This window comes from Nomascus leucogenys, chromosome 17 (genome assembly GCF_006542625.1).
Source record: "Nomascus leucogenys isolate Asia chromosome 17, Asia_NLE_v1, whole genome shotgun sequence".
Classification (NCBI taxonomy): Eukaryota; Metazoa; Chordata; class Mammalia; order Primates; family Hylobatidae; genus Nomascus; species Nomascus leucogenys.
In genome coordinates this window covers 77,131,649-77,149,060 of record NC_044397.1, presented here as the reverse complement: position 1 = coordinate 77,149,060, position 17,412 = coordinate 77,131,649, and the positions used below count along the sequence as shown (strand labels likewise).

General features: G+C 44.1%; 1 protein-coding gene and 1 pseudogene across 2 annotated transcripts in view; one reads left to right on the top strand and one right to left on the bottom strand.

Annotated features, from left to right (window-relative positions):
* The window catches only part of JAZF1 (JAZF zinc finger 1), a 352,445-nt gene that overhangs the window by 180,428 nt on the left and 154,605 nt on the right, over positions 1-17,412 (bottom strand). The gene's annotated exons all lie outside the window — the stretch shown is intronic.
* Positions 14,306-14,892, top strand: LOC100594486 (annotated as a pseudogene). The gene has a single exon (XR_004026329.1). The product of XR_004026329.1 is annotated as a 40S ribosomal protein S10 pseudogene (transcript).

Below are 17,412 nucleotides of genomic sequence, written 5' to 3'. Positions count from 1 at the left end.
TGTTGTCACTGACTAATGAGTCCTAAATGGTGACTTCAAAAAAATTCGAGTCTTGCTGAATTACAAATCAATAACGTCATGTGTTAAGTCCACTCCCACACATGGCTCTTTATTGCTTATATGATAAGAGATTTAGGTAAAACACAGAAGATCATTTGCAATTTGGCTCCATCAATCAAATTATTCAAAACTCATCTCTAGTTCTCTACATGCCTCCTACACTCCAGCAACTGCTAACTTCTTCCCGTCCTCTGCACATACCTCATCTACACTCTATACCTTTGGTTCTGATTATCCTGTTTGCCTTTCTGTGTCCTGTTCCGTGTGCCAAGCACTGTTTTACACAGTCTCTCTTGCCTCTGGTTAGGTTCAGAGAAAATCAGGGGGTGAAAGGAGAGGGTGGTCCAATATTTGTTCTACTCCCTCCTGAGCTAGGCATGGTTTTGGAAGCAGCTGCTATGCTCCACCTAGGGCCACAGCTCTGGGAGGGCAGTCGTCCCCCCTGCCAGGCTGCCACTCTCCAGGTTCTGTTCACGGCGTCACCTCCCCTTCCCCTTCAGCTGTCTGCTGTTACTAGGTCCCGGGTGTCTCAACATCTCTTACCCTGCTACACCCCTATAAATAGCCCCCATATTTAACTCTCTTCTATTCTTTGGGGTCCCAGAATGATATGCCTTTGTAACACATGCTACCCAGAACACCTCGTCCTCACCTGCTTTTCTGTGGTCATCCTCAAACCCATCATCCAAAGTCCACTATAAAAGTCACCTCCTCTACAAAACATTCCATGAAGCTACATGGCAGAATCTGCCTTAATAGTCAGGTTATTAAAAAAATAGATTACATTTTAAAGTGCTTTGTTCCCAACAGACTCAGCTTCTCCAAAAGCCAGCAACTTGTTTCTTTCCTGTCCCTAGCATTTAGCACAAGGGCTGGCAAATAATCATGATCATTGAAAGAATAAATGAATGAAAGGTAAGAGGATTCTCAATTATTAAATGACATCACAACTGCATGCCAGTAGGTCGTATTTTCTAACAAGAGGGTCTACAGAGCTGCTTTGTCTGAATTCCCATTCTGGGGTGATCTAGTCACCCCATTTTCTCTACATGTAGCTGCTGGGATCCAGCTAGAGACAACTGCTGCTTACTGTGTGGTGAACCCAGTATCTCTGGTGGTAACTAGCTGGCTCCCCACAATCCCACATCACCTGGCAGGGTGTTTCTGCTTACGATGCTAATGAGATTTTACTTGAAAGTAGTAATTATTGCCGCAACCCAAGAAAATAATTAATGGCCAATTTTAGTGGGCAAAGTATTCATTAATCAAGTCAACAGACAAGAGACCTGCAGAGTTTAGGAAAAAGGTCCTTAGAGAGAAGGAAAAAAAGATAATCACCTAGAGATTTCTCCTTTTCGTAAGTATAGGTTAAATCTATTCAATTATAGTCTCTTGAAAGTTTACATTTCAGATTTAGTCCAATGACTTCTAATGAAGTCTAGGTTTAAACTTTTGAGTTTTAGAATGCATTGCACGACTGTTATTTAATCATTATACTGCACAAAAAGGTAGTGATAACGAGGAGACAACATTAATCTCATATTTGGTTGTTTTAAAACACTTCACGCAAGGATTTCTGAACATGACAAATGTCAGCTTCCGTTTTCTTATATTACAAGTGAGGAGGAAGAAAGGTGTCTTGATGAGAACGCCACTGGGCTTGGTGAACGTTTACGTCATCTTTGACCCTTATAAACACACAGCTTTTTAACTGAGGGTGAGAGGACATTTTAAATTCTTCTAACACCTTGGTAATCACAGCGCAGGGAAATATCTGCCCAAAAAACAACATAGTGACCCAGAGATCAAATCAAACCTACACCTACTATTAAAAGATACTTCAATCCCAAAGAGCATGGGCCCTCATAAAAAATGATAAACAAACCCCTCCGGCCTCTCCCTCCAGCCCTTCTTCTCAATGCCCTTTTATAATATTCACGTCCTCAGATTTATGTCGACCATATATTGCCTAGAAGTGTCTCCCCACTCCATTAAAAGGGACTTAAGGGATGGGAGATGGGTCACAGAAGGCAGCAAACAATAACTGACAGTTGAGTTTATTTTTTAAAACCAAAAAAACTTCCATGTTTTAATTTAACTTTAAATGCTAACAACCATATTCTAGGCTCGACATGCCCGTAAAGCTGTTTCACAGTCCAGGGAAAAAAATTTTTATTGTAAATAATGTTCACCATCCACATCTTAACAGTCTGGATGCTGAAGCATTTTTCATTTAGAGTAATGATCTCCAAGAGTAAAAATAATATAATTATAACTGAACTACTTGGTCAGCTAAATCACAACCAGAAATGCACTGGTATGTATTTCATTCACCGTGTCAAAAAATCTTCATTCTGAACCATCAACACAGCACTAAATTTTGATCTGTCATTGAAAACAGGTCGCTTCTATTTCTGGCTTACAGCATGGTAACAGGGCACAGCAATTGGCAAAGACAGCTAATATTTCACATTAAATCTCCCTACCTGACCTTCTGAATCAAAAATGGAGGGGCTCATGAAGAAGAAATTAAGAAAACACTCTTTTTTCTTTAAAAAAACAAAAACAAAAAAAACCCTCTTAAAGGATAGAAAAGAAACGACTGAAATTCTTGGGATACAAATTTGTTGTTGATAGGTCAGCCAATAAAGGCCACTGAAGGGTGTGGGCTGCACCCCTGGGCTGCCTCCTCTTAAAGACAGATAGGAGGGAAGAGGGAGTTTCTTGGTGTCTAGGTGGTCCTTAAGACAAAGCCAGAACTGGCATTTCCAGTGGAAGGAGGACTACAAGGTCAAAGGGTATGTCAGCCACTTTGGGTGTGGCCTCAGCTGGCCCTTTGCAACCCACCGCTACTGAGGGTTGAGATGTGGACAGAGGTGATGGACATGCATTGCAGAAGGAAGCAACATCTCTTGAGACTTCTCTTCCATGACTCGTTTTGAAATCACTTGTGGATCTGTATTTAAACCACGTTTTTATCTTTCTTTTAGTTTACCTTTAAATACAATTTGAGGAAAGTTTTGCAGATACTTCTCCCTTCTTTTTCCCACCACAACCCAAGCCTAGGTAAAGTGACCCTGCCATCTGCTCCTTTTAGTTGCCCCATCTTCACACTTACCCCATGGTTTGAAACCTCCTGATGGGCATTCTCTCCCACTAGCTCCGTGTTTCTCAACCTGGGTAGGTTTATCGAGTAGCGTTTCCCTGCTATAGCCCCGGTGATTCCAATTTAATTGATCTGGCATGAAAGACCCACTGAGACACCTGAGTGCACCCCAGGTGACTCTCATGTGCAGTCAGGGCTGAGAACTACTGCTGTGCTAAGCTCCCCGAGGACAAGCCCCAGGGCTGTTCACGTTTGAACCAGACCTAGCACAGGGCCTGCTTGCTAAATAGTAATGGAGTACATAAAAGAATGTTGTTCAGTGATTAAAGAAGACAGTGGGAGGAAAAAATAGGAGGGCCATTCAGGATGGCCTCTCAAACTTGAGTGTGCATCAGAATCACCTGGAGGCCTGTTACAGCTCAGGATAGCGGGGGTTGGGGGGGTAGGGCGGGCGTCCCCAGTGTTCCTGATTTAGTAGCTCTAGGGTAGGCCCTGAGAATTTCCATTTTTTACAAGCTCCCAGGTGACGCTGATGCTGCTGACTGATCTCAGGACCACACTTCTAGAACCACGGCACTGAAATGACCAAAGCAGTCTAGTAATCTTAGATGAGATGACACATTGTAACGGGCTGCAGGATCTGATGAGGTGGCCAAGGATAGTAATTCTATGAGGGACTCACAAGGAGGGGCTGCACAGGTCTTTAATCCTATCTGATTGCCGGCCACAGGGCTGAGGAAATCTCCCTTTTAGACTGTGATTCCAATTCACTCAGCTACCTTTAATCTTCATGGCTTAAGTATATGAATTATCCATCACGTGTCCACTATTATTCAGAATTAGGGTGTGGTTGGCAAGAAGAACAGACTGCCATCAATATCTAAATAAAAATTACAGTAACACTTTCTTAGAAATAGGCCCAAGAAAAAATTTTCCAAAATCAACCAGTGGCAGACCTAGGCCAGACAACAAACCGATGGCTGCTAGTTAAATCAGCTGAGGCACTGGATTCTACAGCTGTAAAAATACAGTGGTTTAAAATCCAAGCTTCCAACAGCCATCCAAATAGATGCTAAAATTACATGGTGGGGAGGGGAATGCATGCTCTCTTTAACTACTGCCAGTTAAGACATTTCTTTCTTAACAGATAAAGGAAAGGAATAGGAAAATGCCAGTTGCATTTGGTTTTCCTAAGAGAGCACTGGCTACTGGTTCCTAGTATCCCTACCATCACCCAAGCCATTGAACAGTGACACAAATGGCATTGTGACAGTAACACAAGCATGGGTTCTCTCTCCATTTCTGATGAATCATCTTAAGGGTTGATATGGTTTGGCTGTGTCCCCACCCAAATCTCATCTTGAATTCCCACGTGTTGTGGGAGGGACCTGGTGGGAGGTAATTGAATCATGGGGGCAAGTCTTTCCCATGCTGTTGTTGTGATAGTGAATAAGTCTCAAAAGATCTGATAGTTTTAAAAAGGGGAGTTTCCCTGCACAAGCTCTCTCTGCCTGCTGCCATCTATGAAAGACATGACTTGCTCCTCCTTGCCTTCCACCATGATTCTGAGGCTTCCCCAGCCACGTGGAACTGTAAGTTCATTAAACCTTTTTCTTTTGTAAATTGCCCAGTCTTGGGTATGTCTTTAACAGCAGCATGGAAACAGACTAATATATGGGTCCTAGACAGCAGTAATAAACCTGGGTGTTAGACAACTGAATGTCTCTCTACTTTGGGGTTGTGAGACAGTCTTCAAGGAGTTTCTAGAACAGAAGTAAACAGGAAACTATGTTCTCTGAAAACACAGTCTGTTATTGGGAAGGGAGTAGCATAAAGGTGGTGGGCTCACCCACTCAACAAGGATCAACTCTTACATTTGCAGAGAGCAGTGGTTTAAAGTGCAGTCCCAGACCAGCCCCTGCCACTCCCCAGACCTAGCAAAAGCAGAAAGTGTGTGTGTGTGTGTATGTGTGTGTGTGTGTATGTGTGTGTGTGTGTGTATGTGTGTGTGTGTGTGTGTGTGTGTGTGTGTGTGTAGGGGTAGGGGGCAGTGCAACCTACATTTTAATAAGTCCCATGCTAAAAATTCTGACGCAGCTCAAGTTTGAGAGCTACTGACAGGGCTTCAGAGTCCTCGAAGCACCTCGGCATAGCTTTTCTTGGGCAAGTCCAACAACCACGTGGAAAAGATAGTATCATTCCATTTTAAACATTAGGGAACTGAACTGAGACAACCAAGATAAGCTTAAGGAGACATAGTGGCTAAATGTTAATACAGGATCCTGGAACAGAAAAATGACATTAGGGGAAAACTAAGGAAATCTGAATAAAGAATAGCCAACAATGCATTAATTTGGTTAATTAATTGTAACAAATAGACTATACTAATGTAAGACATTAATAATAGGGAAAACTGGGCATGGGAATGTATAAGAACTGTACTATCTTTGTGATTTTTTCTAAAATAAAAAGTTTGTTTAAAACAATTAGGGAACTGATGCTCTGAGATACATGTTAAAGCAAGATGCTAAATACACAATGGGTGCCTATGGCATTATTTTCTGTATGTTTAAAATATTTATGAAATATTTTATAATAAATTATACAATACTTTGAAACTGTAAAAACTATACATACTCAGACACTGTTTTGTCTTTTCTCCGGAAAAGGACTGGCATGTGTTTAGATAAGGATGTTGTGCTTGCAGCAGGCCTGAAACATACCCTTGTCCCAGCAGAGGCTGTGGATCCTTTTTGTGCAAGCCCTCTTTGTATTGTCAGCTCTGGCACCACGAAGTGGACCTGCCCATGCTCAGGATCATCCCTGAAAAATAACTGCTGTGATGGGAGATGCTCTGGGTCCCACCTGCTCCCCAGGCTCCAGGTCCCTGCCTCTCCCCTCATACCCACCACAGGCCTGGGCATCTCATCATGTTTATAACCCCACAGGGCCCTCATCTCAGCTAGGCCTCCTCCAACAGTAGCCGCTCCTTCTCCAGACAGTGATGGCATTTTAATGAGGGCACTATAGAGCCTCTGAGCCCTGCAGGAGTGAACTGCATGCTGAAAGCTGCCGGTGCCTTCAGACCAAGCCAGTTGGCCATTTCCCTCTGCCTTTCTTTGCTGCAGACTGGACTGCCCTTGGTCAGAGGTAAAACCCATGCCCCTCGCCCCAGTGGCTTCTGATGGAGCAATGCCTCTGAGGCCAGCCCGGAGCTCTTGATGATGCATCAAGTCACTTACTTACCTCTTTCTTCTCCAACCTCTGAAGGAGTTAAAAACAGGTGGTGAAACCGACAGAATGGCGATTCAGAGGAAAGAGAGCTAAGAGGCCTGAACAACCCATAAACTGAATTTTAATCCCTAGAATAGTGGGACATTCATGGCTGCCCACATGTTTCTGAGGCTGGCTATTTTCGCTCTGCTGTTTTAATGCCAACACCAAGGAATGTGTGTGGCAGCCAGCCTTCCCCTGACACCTTTGCCTTGGATCTTACCCAGACCAAATAAGTGAGGATGAGGGGACAGGGGCCAAGGGGGCATTGTTTGTGAGTTCAAGAAACAACACTGAAAGCTTACTGGTTTGTTTTCTAGACCAAATACATCACCCTCATGTACCTGCTGGCTCCCCCTGTCCTTACTCATGCCATTATGTCATTTTTGACTGCTCTCCCTCCACTCCTCAGTGGAGTCAAACACAATCCCTCCCTAAAAGGCCTGTTGAAGTCCAAAAGGCAGCCCAGGGGATTGTTCTCTGCCTTCTTTTGTATCATTCATTCTTTCATTCAACCAATATTTATTGAAGACCTACTATGTGCCAGGTACTGTTCTAGGCACTAGAAATATGGCAGTGAACAACAAAAAAAAGAAGATTTACATTCTGGGAAGGTCAAGGGTCAATAAGGCCATCACTAAATATACATTATTATGTGTACTATGTCAGATGGTAATTTCTAGGAAGAGAAACAGAACAGGGGAAGGGATGAAAGTGACAGCCATCCTGCTCTCTTCACTGGCACTTAGGTTAAACATGCCATTATCTGGCTGGGCCCAGTGGCTTACACCTATAATTCCAGCACTTTGGGAGGCTGAGGCAGGTGGATCACCCGAGGTCAGGAGTTCGAGACCAGCCTGATCAATATGGTGAAACCTCATCTCTACTAAAAATACAAAAATTAGCCGGGCATGGTGGTGGGCGCCTGTAATCCCAACTACTCAGGAGGCTAAGGCAGGAGAATTGCTTGAACCTGGGAGGCAGAGGTTACAGTGAGCTAAGATCACGCCACTGTACTCCAGCCTAGGCAACAGCGAGACTCCGTTTCAGGAAAAAAAAAAAAAAAAAAAGCCATTATTTAACTCAGTTAATGTTTCGTTTCCTCTTCAGCTAGATCCTCTATGTTCTCAAACAATTAAGGGCTGTTTTCGGCTTCTTCCAGCATAGGATTGTACACACTGTCGCCGTTCAACCAATTCTGTTGAACAAAAAAACTTATACAGCTGATTCATATTTTAGAAACATAGACCTTCTGGGTGCAAAGGGAAGTCAGGAGATGAATTAATCCATGTGGAACTGCAGGCAGTGAGTCATCCATTCCACACCTATTTACCAGCAGCCATGTCCTAGGCACATGAGTGCAGCACTGGCCAGATACCTGTGGGCTCACCAGTGAAATCCTGCCCTCGTGATGTGTACATTTTGGTGAAAAAGACCAGCAAATGATAAGCGATTACTTCTTTGTTTTTGTTGTTGTTTGTTTGAGACAGAGTCTCGTTCTGTTGCCCAGGCTGGAGTGCAGTGGCACGATCTCGGTTCACTGCAACCTCCACCTCCGGGGTGGGGTTCAAGCGATTCTTGAGTCTCAGCCTTCCACGTAGCTGGGATTACAGGTGCCTGCCACCACGCCTGGCTAATTTTTTGTAATTTTAGTAGAGACGGGGTTTCACCATGTTGGTCAGTCTGGTCTCGGGTGATCCACCCGCCTCAGCCTCCCAAAGTGGACAAGCAATTACCTCTATGAAGGAAACGGGCAGGGAGATGAAAAGGAGAAAAGCAACACGGAGGATAGGAAAAGCCTTTCCATGGAGATGATGTTCCAGCCAAGACAGGAAGGGGGAGAAGGCGCCAGCGAGGCCAAGGGCAGGATGGGGGTGGGCAAGGATACTGAGAAACAGCTCCTGGAGGAGGAGTCGGCCAGGGCACAAGCCTGGAGGCGGAAATGTGCTGGGTGCATGGCCACAGAATCCAGTTAGTGTGGGGATGAGGCTGGGGAAGGCAGGAGCCAGCTTTCACAGGCCCTGTGGGCCACTGTCGGGAGTGTGGGTTTCATTCTAGTGCAATGGAAAGACACAGGAGAGTCTGAGCAGGAGAGAACACAAGATTTCTATTTTAAGAGGATCCCTCTGAAAAGACAGCCCCAGAATCAGGGTGACTACATGTCACACTTTGCCAGGGACAGTGCCACTTTATACCTGTTGTCCTAGCATCATTATTAATAGCACCCCATTTCACTCTCCAAAGTGTTGCAGATTAAGGGAAAAATTATACAGTCATCCTATCCAGAACCCATTATTATAACTAACATGATTCACTGTTCTGAGAAATCTATATGCTCTGTACCAGTCACATCCCCCCAAATACAGCAGAGGCTGAATACAACATATTCTATGGTGGGAAATTAAGCCTGTCCTCCAGCATCGCAATTATAAAAAGGTTCTACTGTGTTCTGGTGGTTTTTTTTTTGAAAGACAGGAAGAAGAGAAAATTCTATAAACTTCGCTCCATGATGTATTCCACCTTTTACAGCTGCTGTGGGGGGAAAACTTTTCCACAGATCAAATCTAAAATTTTCGTGGTTCAGGTGGAGTCTGTCCTCACTTGATATGGACAAAAAGGGCCAGTCACTGCTGTCTGTGCAGAGATCCTGAGAGTCCTGTTCTTGAAGAAGCCTGCCAAAATCACCTCTGAGCAGCTCCAGGTTACATAAGCCCTGTTTCTCTAACCTCTCCTCTCAGGTCTTATTTTTCAAATGTTCAGTCATCCTTGTGGCCCCTCTGTTTATCCTTGCCAAGTTCTTCACACTGACACAGTACTTCTAAAGTTATACTCCAGAAGCCCTCTGCTATTTTCCCTACCAAATCTTTCCAGAAGCCTCAAAGCCATTCTCCTCTGCATCTAAGCCATGGGCCGGGAAACTGGAACCGGTGCGGACAAGCCACACTGTACCTCCTGCCTTGCTTCCACCTGTCCTCCTTGGACCAGACCACCTAAAGAGAGGATTAAGCATAATCTTACCGTGTCTGGGGGACAAAGGCACGTAGGGTGGCAACCTCTGTCAGCTTGGATTATGCCCCTTCTCATATTCCATCTTAGAATCTCAGAATGTTGGGGTAAACGCGACCTTAGCAACACTCTTTTCATTTGGTAGATTTATTGAAGGCTGATCCTACAAATTGCTCATAGACGGGACAGAACTCACCCTGGACCGTGGCCCTTCCCCTCTGCTTTGCTGCCCCTCCAACCACTTCATGGAAATGTTACCATCCTCTGATTGATTTATACTGACTGAGCTGAATTTACATGTCTTTTCCTACCCCCCACCTTGACTTTATTTAGCTTCTTGAGGGCAAATAATATATTTAATAGGTCTCTGTATTATTCACAACATGGCATCTTCCATGTAGCCAGGTTTCTGGGGAGATATTTGCTGAAACTCCTGAATGGATTCTTAAGGCTCCTCCTTGCTTTATGATAGAGACAAGAGTAACACTCCCAGGCTTTTGGGGGTCACAGGCTCTGGGACAAACAGACCTGACTCCAAATCCAGGCTATGCCACTAGTTTCCAGGCTATGCCACTAGTTTACCAGCTAGTAGTTAACTAGTTGTAGGAAAGGTATTATAATTCATCTTCATCAGAATAATGGGTGCAATATACCTACCTCTTTCTGAGGGCTACAAAAGCCTACCTATGTTGTACAGAAATGCCTCAGCAGACACATGTTCTGCTCTGAACACCACTTCTCCCTCTTTTGCTTGCTCTGCTCAGCTATTTTCCCAATAGGTTAGGCTTTTACCAAAAAAGAAAAAACATCCTAATAGTGCTGTTCTTACCAGAGATAGCATTTTTTCCTCATGCTGAACTACTTAAAACCCTCCTTAGGTAAGTGATAAAACTATGCTGTAACTTATATCCTTTTGTAAATTTTTAAAGTAGAGTGCTGAGATAACACCAAAATGGAGGAATTCCTAAGGTGACTTGGGACATAAGTAGGAGTGAGGAAAGTATTTAAGCTTAGAGAGAAAATGAAGAGAAGCCTTCTGATGAGGTGTGAGCCCATGGAAAACGGCACAGGGAAAATGAATCGGAAATGCAGTCTGTGGGGTAACACTGCTGCAGAAGGAAACAAGCGAGGAGAGCCAGCGCCTCCATGGTGCCTCCTCCTCCTGACTCAGAAACTCAGGGAAGCAGGAGTTGAAGCCTATGACCCCTAGGACTGATCCCATACTGACATCTTGTGGTTACAAGTGTCATGACACTGACGTGGTCCCATGGCAGGCATGGACATGCATATTCATACCACAATCATGTCTTCATTTCGCAGCATTTCAAAAGCATTAAACGTTTTCTCAACCCCAAGCTCCCTGTTCTCAGTAGAGGCAGAAGTGAGCGAAGGAACTGCTGATGAATGTGACACTGGCATTTGTCCCTCCCAACTGCATCCATGCTAGTGGCTGAAGCCTCTGCAGCCTTGGCTGAGTATCTCTTCTCCAGCACACAAGGCTTCTTTAGGAGAATTACTAAAACTCACTGGTTGTTTTAAAAGTGAAATGAAAACTGCAGCTGCTCAGAGCTTTCAAATACCAACCGAACCACTCCCTCATGAAGTCTAAGGGAGGAAGTCAGGAAATAGAAAAGTAACCTGGTTCTTTGGAATTTCAAAATTAAATTTCTCTTCACAACCATACCCCAGAGCTACTCAGTAATGGAGGTGGGCCAGAAACCCTCCATCTTGCAGAATCCCAGATGGTCCTGAGTGCCTGCTGCATTTAAAGCACCTGGGGGATACTAGTGCACCTCAGAGGGCCCACGGTCCAACAAGAGATGGGCAGGACCCCATCACCGTGAAGTAAAGCAAGAGTGGCGAGGGGCGGACACAGGCCGAGAGAGTTCTGGCGGGAGACACCAGGAAAGGCTCCCATGGGAGAGCAGCATTTTTTCTTTTAGGATGAGTGGTGCGGGGCAAATAAAGTTGTGGATGAAGGCATTTATAGCAGGTGGTTAAAGTCACAGGCCTTAGGAATCAGACAAAACAGGATTTACACCCAGGCCCATCACTTCCTAACTGTCCATCTGAACATGATCTGTGAGCTCTCAAAACCTCGTTTTCTTCCTCTGAAAAGCAGGGATAAAAATTCTGACTTCATGTTGGAGTTGTGAGGAATGAGTAAAATAATGTGTAGAAGTGATGACTCGGCACACACTAAGGACACACACCAGTTGCTAACAGCTGGAGGTGCAGCAGGAGCGCAGCGACGGGCAGGAAAGGCGGCCACCGCCTGCGGAAGTCAGGGGCAGGTGAGGACAGTGTGGACGTAGGACAAACAAAGACATGGTGGTGGGGCAGGGTCGGAGGACAGAGGCACTGGACGCCAGGCAGGGCCGCCTGACCAGCTCTTGCTCCTCTCTGCTCTCCCAATGTGTCACCTGACTCTTCACTTGGTTTCTTTTTGCCTCTTTATATCCTCTCTCCCCAGGGATGTTATTTTGGCTTTCTGGAGACAAGGGCCTACAGTTCATCACCACGGGTCCAGCAGAAGGCCCAGGTGCAGAGCAGACATTCACTGAGCATTTGGCCTGGCTCCTGCCTGTGCTGGGTCACTTTCAGCAAATTAACTAACCTCTGTTAGAAGGCAGGTTTCTCTTCAGTAAAATTCAAACAAAGAAACAATACTTGCCTCTTTCGGTTGCTGTGAAGATTAAATGAGAAAATGCAAGTGAATGGACAAATGACTGGGAAAAGGCTCAATAAAAGATAACTGCTATGAGAGCCGCACCTGCTAGAGTCCTAGCTGCCAACTTCACAGAAAGCACTGCAGACTGTTTTCTATGAAACCCAGTCTCAAAGACCTAAGGATATGCTCAGATAAATCAGAGAGGGTTGAACAATATTGTCACAACAATATTTTCTAAGAGGTTTGTTAAGAAAATTGGGTTTTCATCTGAATTTCTCCTTATTATGTAACTTTCCCACTTCTTAAGCATAGCTTTCAAAAACACACCATGGCAGCACTGCCCTTAACTGCTTTTCCAGACAAAATCTTTTCAAATTTCCACCAAAAGAATGCAGTTGGCACCACCTTTTCCTGACCGTCCTAACAAATGGATAAACTTTGCTACAATAAGACAGTTTAGAACAACATCTGCTCCTATCTGCCAACAAAGTTCAGCTGTGGCTTCTGACACTAAATAGGGCAGGAAAATCTCTTTCTTTAAAAAATAATAACATTTATGCTTTTTTGTTGATCAAAAGTAACAGATGACTATAGAAAAAGTGGAAAATCTAGAAAATTATAAAAAAACAAGTTACCCATAATCAACCATCCAAACATAGTTCAGGCTGTGCATTTTGCTATATCCTTTACTATCTTCTTAGTCTTCTTTGCATATATATTTTTAAAATGGAGTCAGTCTTATCTTTTCACTTATTATATCTGAAGATTTTGTTTAATATTGCACTTTGTTGTTGTTTTTGTTGTTGTTTGTTTTGAGACGGAGTCTCTGTCGTCCAGGCTGGAGTGCAACGGCATGATCTTGGCTCACTGCAATCTCCGCCGCCCAGGTTCAAGTGATTCTTGTGCCTCAGCCTCCGGAGTAGCTGGGATTACAGGCACATGCCACCCTATTTCACTTTGTAAAAAATTACCAAATTACATAAAGCTGTGCTGGATGTCAGGCAGTACTGAAAGAGATGTGAAGTCTTTATTTTCTAGAGGTCGGTGCTTCATGAGGGTACAAGACAAACACATAGGAAAAACAAATAATGATATACAGTAATGATGGTATACAAGAATGACTTAAGACAGAGGTAGTACAAACAACGTCTGTGAGGTTCACACCTAGATGAAATTACCATGGCCTAGAATGGCCTTGCAAGGACTTCATAAAGGAAGACAGAAATGAGTCCAGCGTGAAGCATTGTAGTTCTATAGAAAATTTTGAATTGATAATGACTAATTTACCTCCCTTTCTCCAATATACAGAAGGACAGATTCACTGAAGTCATTTCCCTTGCTAAGCCTTTGCTCTTACGGACAAAGCTGACCTCCCACAAAAGCTGTTTTTCAAATGTCATAAACGAGGATGTAAGTAATTCAAAACAATTTTCCAATTATGTTTGCATTCATGTGGAAAACTAAGGTTTTAAGAGAAAATAAAAAAGGTTATCTGAAGAATTAGAAGTGAATTCTGAAATTCCAGATTCCTGGTGTCTAAATAACACATAATACAAGAATTAGCAAGAATCTACTCCACACATGATATTGAAACTTGGAACCACTTATCAACCAAGCTTAATTCCTGGGACAGACCTTCCTGCTTAACCTGTATTCATCCACTCATCCATTTAGGAAATACTGTGAAGTATTTTTGAATGTTAATGAGTCCAGCATTGGGCTAGGCGCTAAGGTAAAGTGAACCATATGGACAGGTTCCTGCCCTCATAGAGTTGACAGTTTTAGTAAGAGAAAGGCTGAGAGGTAAACAGACAAGGACAACCCAATGTAATAAATGCTTGGTAAATTAAGCTACCTTAAGGAATCATAGATGCTATAGATATAAATGCTTCATTAAGAAATGAGCACCTAGAAAAAACACTATATTAACCTATGCTTGGAAAATTAGGAAAGGCTTCTTAGAATAGATAACATTTAAGTTTAAGGAAGAAGAGCAGAAAGTCAGGAGTGGCAGTAAAAGAAATATCTAGGGCTGGGCACAGTGGCTCATGCCTGACATGCTAGCACTTTGGGAGGCCAAGGTGGGAGGACTGCTTGAGGTCAGGACTTTAAGACCAGCCTGGGCAGCATAGCAAGACCCCATCTCTAAAAAAAATTTAAATAAAAAATTTAAAAATGAATAAGGGCTTTCCAGCCCCAGCCCCGGACCCTGCAGCCACAGAGATGTTGATGCCTAAGAAGAACCGGATTGCCATTTATGAACTCCTTTTTAAGGAGGGAGTCATGGCGGCCAAGAAGGATGTCCACATGCCTAAGCACCCGGAGCTGGCAGACAAGAATGTGCCCAACCTTCACATCATGAAGGCCATGCAGTCTCTCAAGTCCCCAGGCTATGTGAAGGAACAGTTTGCCTGGAGACGTTTCTACTGGTACCTTACCAATGAGGGTATCCAGTATCTCCGTGATTACCTTCATCTGCTCCCGGAGATTGTGCCTGCCACCCTACGCCGCAGCCATCCACAGACTGGCAGGCCTCGGCCTAAAGGTCTGGAGGGTGAGCGAGCTGCGAGACTCACAAGAGGGGAAGCTGACAGGGATACCTACAGACGGAGTGCTGTGCCACCTGGTGCCGACAAGAAAGCCAAGGCTGGGGCTGGGTCAGCAACCGAATTCCAGTTTAGAGGTGGATTTAGTCGTGGACGTGGTCAGCCACCTCAGTAAAATTGGAGAGGATTCTTTTGCATTGAATAAACTTACAGCCAAAAACCCTTAAAAATAAAATAAAATAAAATAAAAATGAATAAGGTGGCACCACCTGTAGTCCCAGCTACTCAGGAGGCTGAGGCGGAAGGACTGCTTAAGCCCAGGAGGTTGAGGCTGCAGTGAGATGTAATCATGCCACCACATTCCAGTTTGGGTGATAGAGCAAGACTCTTGGCCGGGCACGGTGGCTCATGCTTGTAATCCCAGCACTTTGGGAGGCCGAGGCGGGTGGATCACGAGGTCAGGAGATCGAGACCACGGTGAAACCCCGTCTCTACTAAAAAATACAAAAAATTAGCCGGGCGTGGTGGCGGGCGCCTGTAGTCCCAGCTACTCGGAGAGGCTGAGGCAGGAGAATGGCGTGAACCCGGGAGGCGGAGCTTGCAGTGAGCCGAGACTGCGCCACTGCACTCCAGCCTGGGAGACAAAGCGAGACTCTGTCTCAAAAAAAAAAAAAAAAAGAAAAAAAGAGAGAGAGAGAGAGATGTCTAAGAAGAGAGAACAGAATGTTAAAAGTTCTAAGGGAGAGAAAAAACCATGGTGAAAAAGTGGAAAAAAGATATTCAGAATGGCTGGGTCCGAGGGTGGAGAAGGCAGGATTTTGGTGAGCTACAGGTATGCACATACATAACCAGGTGTGGGCATGTGTGTATACACACATACTCATTTAGACCTCAAAACAATCTTCCCATAATTGTCATCGTTTTGAAGATGAGGAAACAGGTATGAGAACACTAGTTGGTGATAAACAATAAGTAGCCAAAGGACCCTGAATGGAAGAGGGACATGATGAATTTTGCATCTCTGGCAAAATACCAATGATGCAGTGTAGAGAATGCTTTGGAAGTTAGGAAGTGATGATAAAATCTTTATTAAGCTTCCCAGAGAGATTAAAGGGCTCACTTTCTGTCATCTGACATGCCATGCCCTGAGCCTGCAACTTGAGAGATCATGAAACGTAGACAGAACCTTTTCCTTCAAGGAGTTAATAATCTACCAGGGGCAACAAGCATATTGAGACACTGGGTGCTCTCTGTAGTGCTTGGCAAGGACTCCATAGACCAACTATTTTCTAAAGCACCATGACCAGCAGAATCATAGACTGAGGTTCCCTCTTTGAAAGACAGCCAAGCTTCTTGCAGGAAGAGAAAGCCCTGACCACAGGGAAACAGTGACCATAGCTACAGCCCCAGCTCTTCTCTGGGTCTGACAAACTCAGGACAATGGTTCTGTTCCCTAACACCTTTCTATAATCCCCAATCCTAACCTGGTGACCCACCAACGATGTCCACACGGTACCGTGGGTGTCCAGGGCTGTTTCTGGCTTAGTCACACTCTTCCCCTCTTGGGGTTTAGCTACTTTGTCACTTTCCTGCTGGAGAAATGCCACTTACCAATGACAGCGTTAAAGAACATTTGTCCTCATACTTAACAACAATCCAGTCAACCCTTTATTCTACTTTCTTCAAAGCTATGAGTAAGAAAAAGAAATTAAACTAAAATTTTCAGTGTAGGTAATAGGTTCTCCATACAGCAACATCGTATCTAAATCCATACAACCACCACCATGAGAAAAAGACGTGCTTGTCCTCACAAAACCTTAAAACACGGGAAAAGGTAAATTGACTTGCTTTGGTCCACATGGCTAAATAAGAGCAGAAGCAGGCTTCAAACCCAGTTCTAACACCAAGGCCAGCCTCATTCTACTATATTATTTAATTCTTCAGAAGTAAAATAGGTCATTTAAAAACATACTATCTTTCCCAAGTTGGCAGTTAACGTGTTTGCTACAGAAGATTGGTCAAGAAACCAATCAGGGGTTTAAAATCCGACTTTGAAATTATATCCTCAACTCTTAAACCTTCATTTATGGTTTGGTGGTGTATTTAGTCTTGTCAATATGGCCCTTGCAGCAGCCGATGTTGGACTGATGTGAGATGGAAAGATTTTTGGCCAGGTTTCTGAAACCCTAAATTCTAGACCAGCTTTCCTTAGTGAATACAGGTTCATGAATCCAGGTTCATGAGAGCTAGGGCGGAGCTGGTGTTACTCTAGCCAAATGCACACTGTTATTATTCAGAGCCTTGGCACCAAACTTTGCCAAGGTGCTGATAGATCAGGGTAGGTTATATGTCAATTAATTATAAGTAGAGGATCATATAATTCATTGTCCAAACCACTGGGACACAGTGAAAGGAAGTGTTACTAATAATGACAACAGGACACATGTGTAATCCAGGTCTGGCCATGGCAAACCAACACTTATGGTCACCCTGGTCATAAGAAGCCCCTTTACTTTCTAGCTTAAGGCCTAGGTTACAGGAAGTCTAGAGGCCCCACTGGGTCTGGTTGCCCAGGCTCACACCCTCATCCTGTTGCTAATAGCAACAAGTGACTTCTAAAGATGAATCTAAGGAAAAATGCTCCACAGGAATAAAAGCTACAAAAGTATTCTTCTCTAAAGCCCAAAGTTAGCCCAAACCATCTACCCTAAACCTTGGAGCAGGGTAGGCTGCAGTGGAGGAAGTCTGTT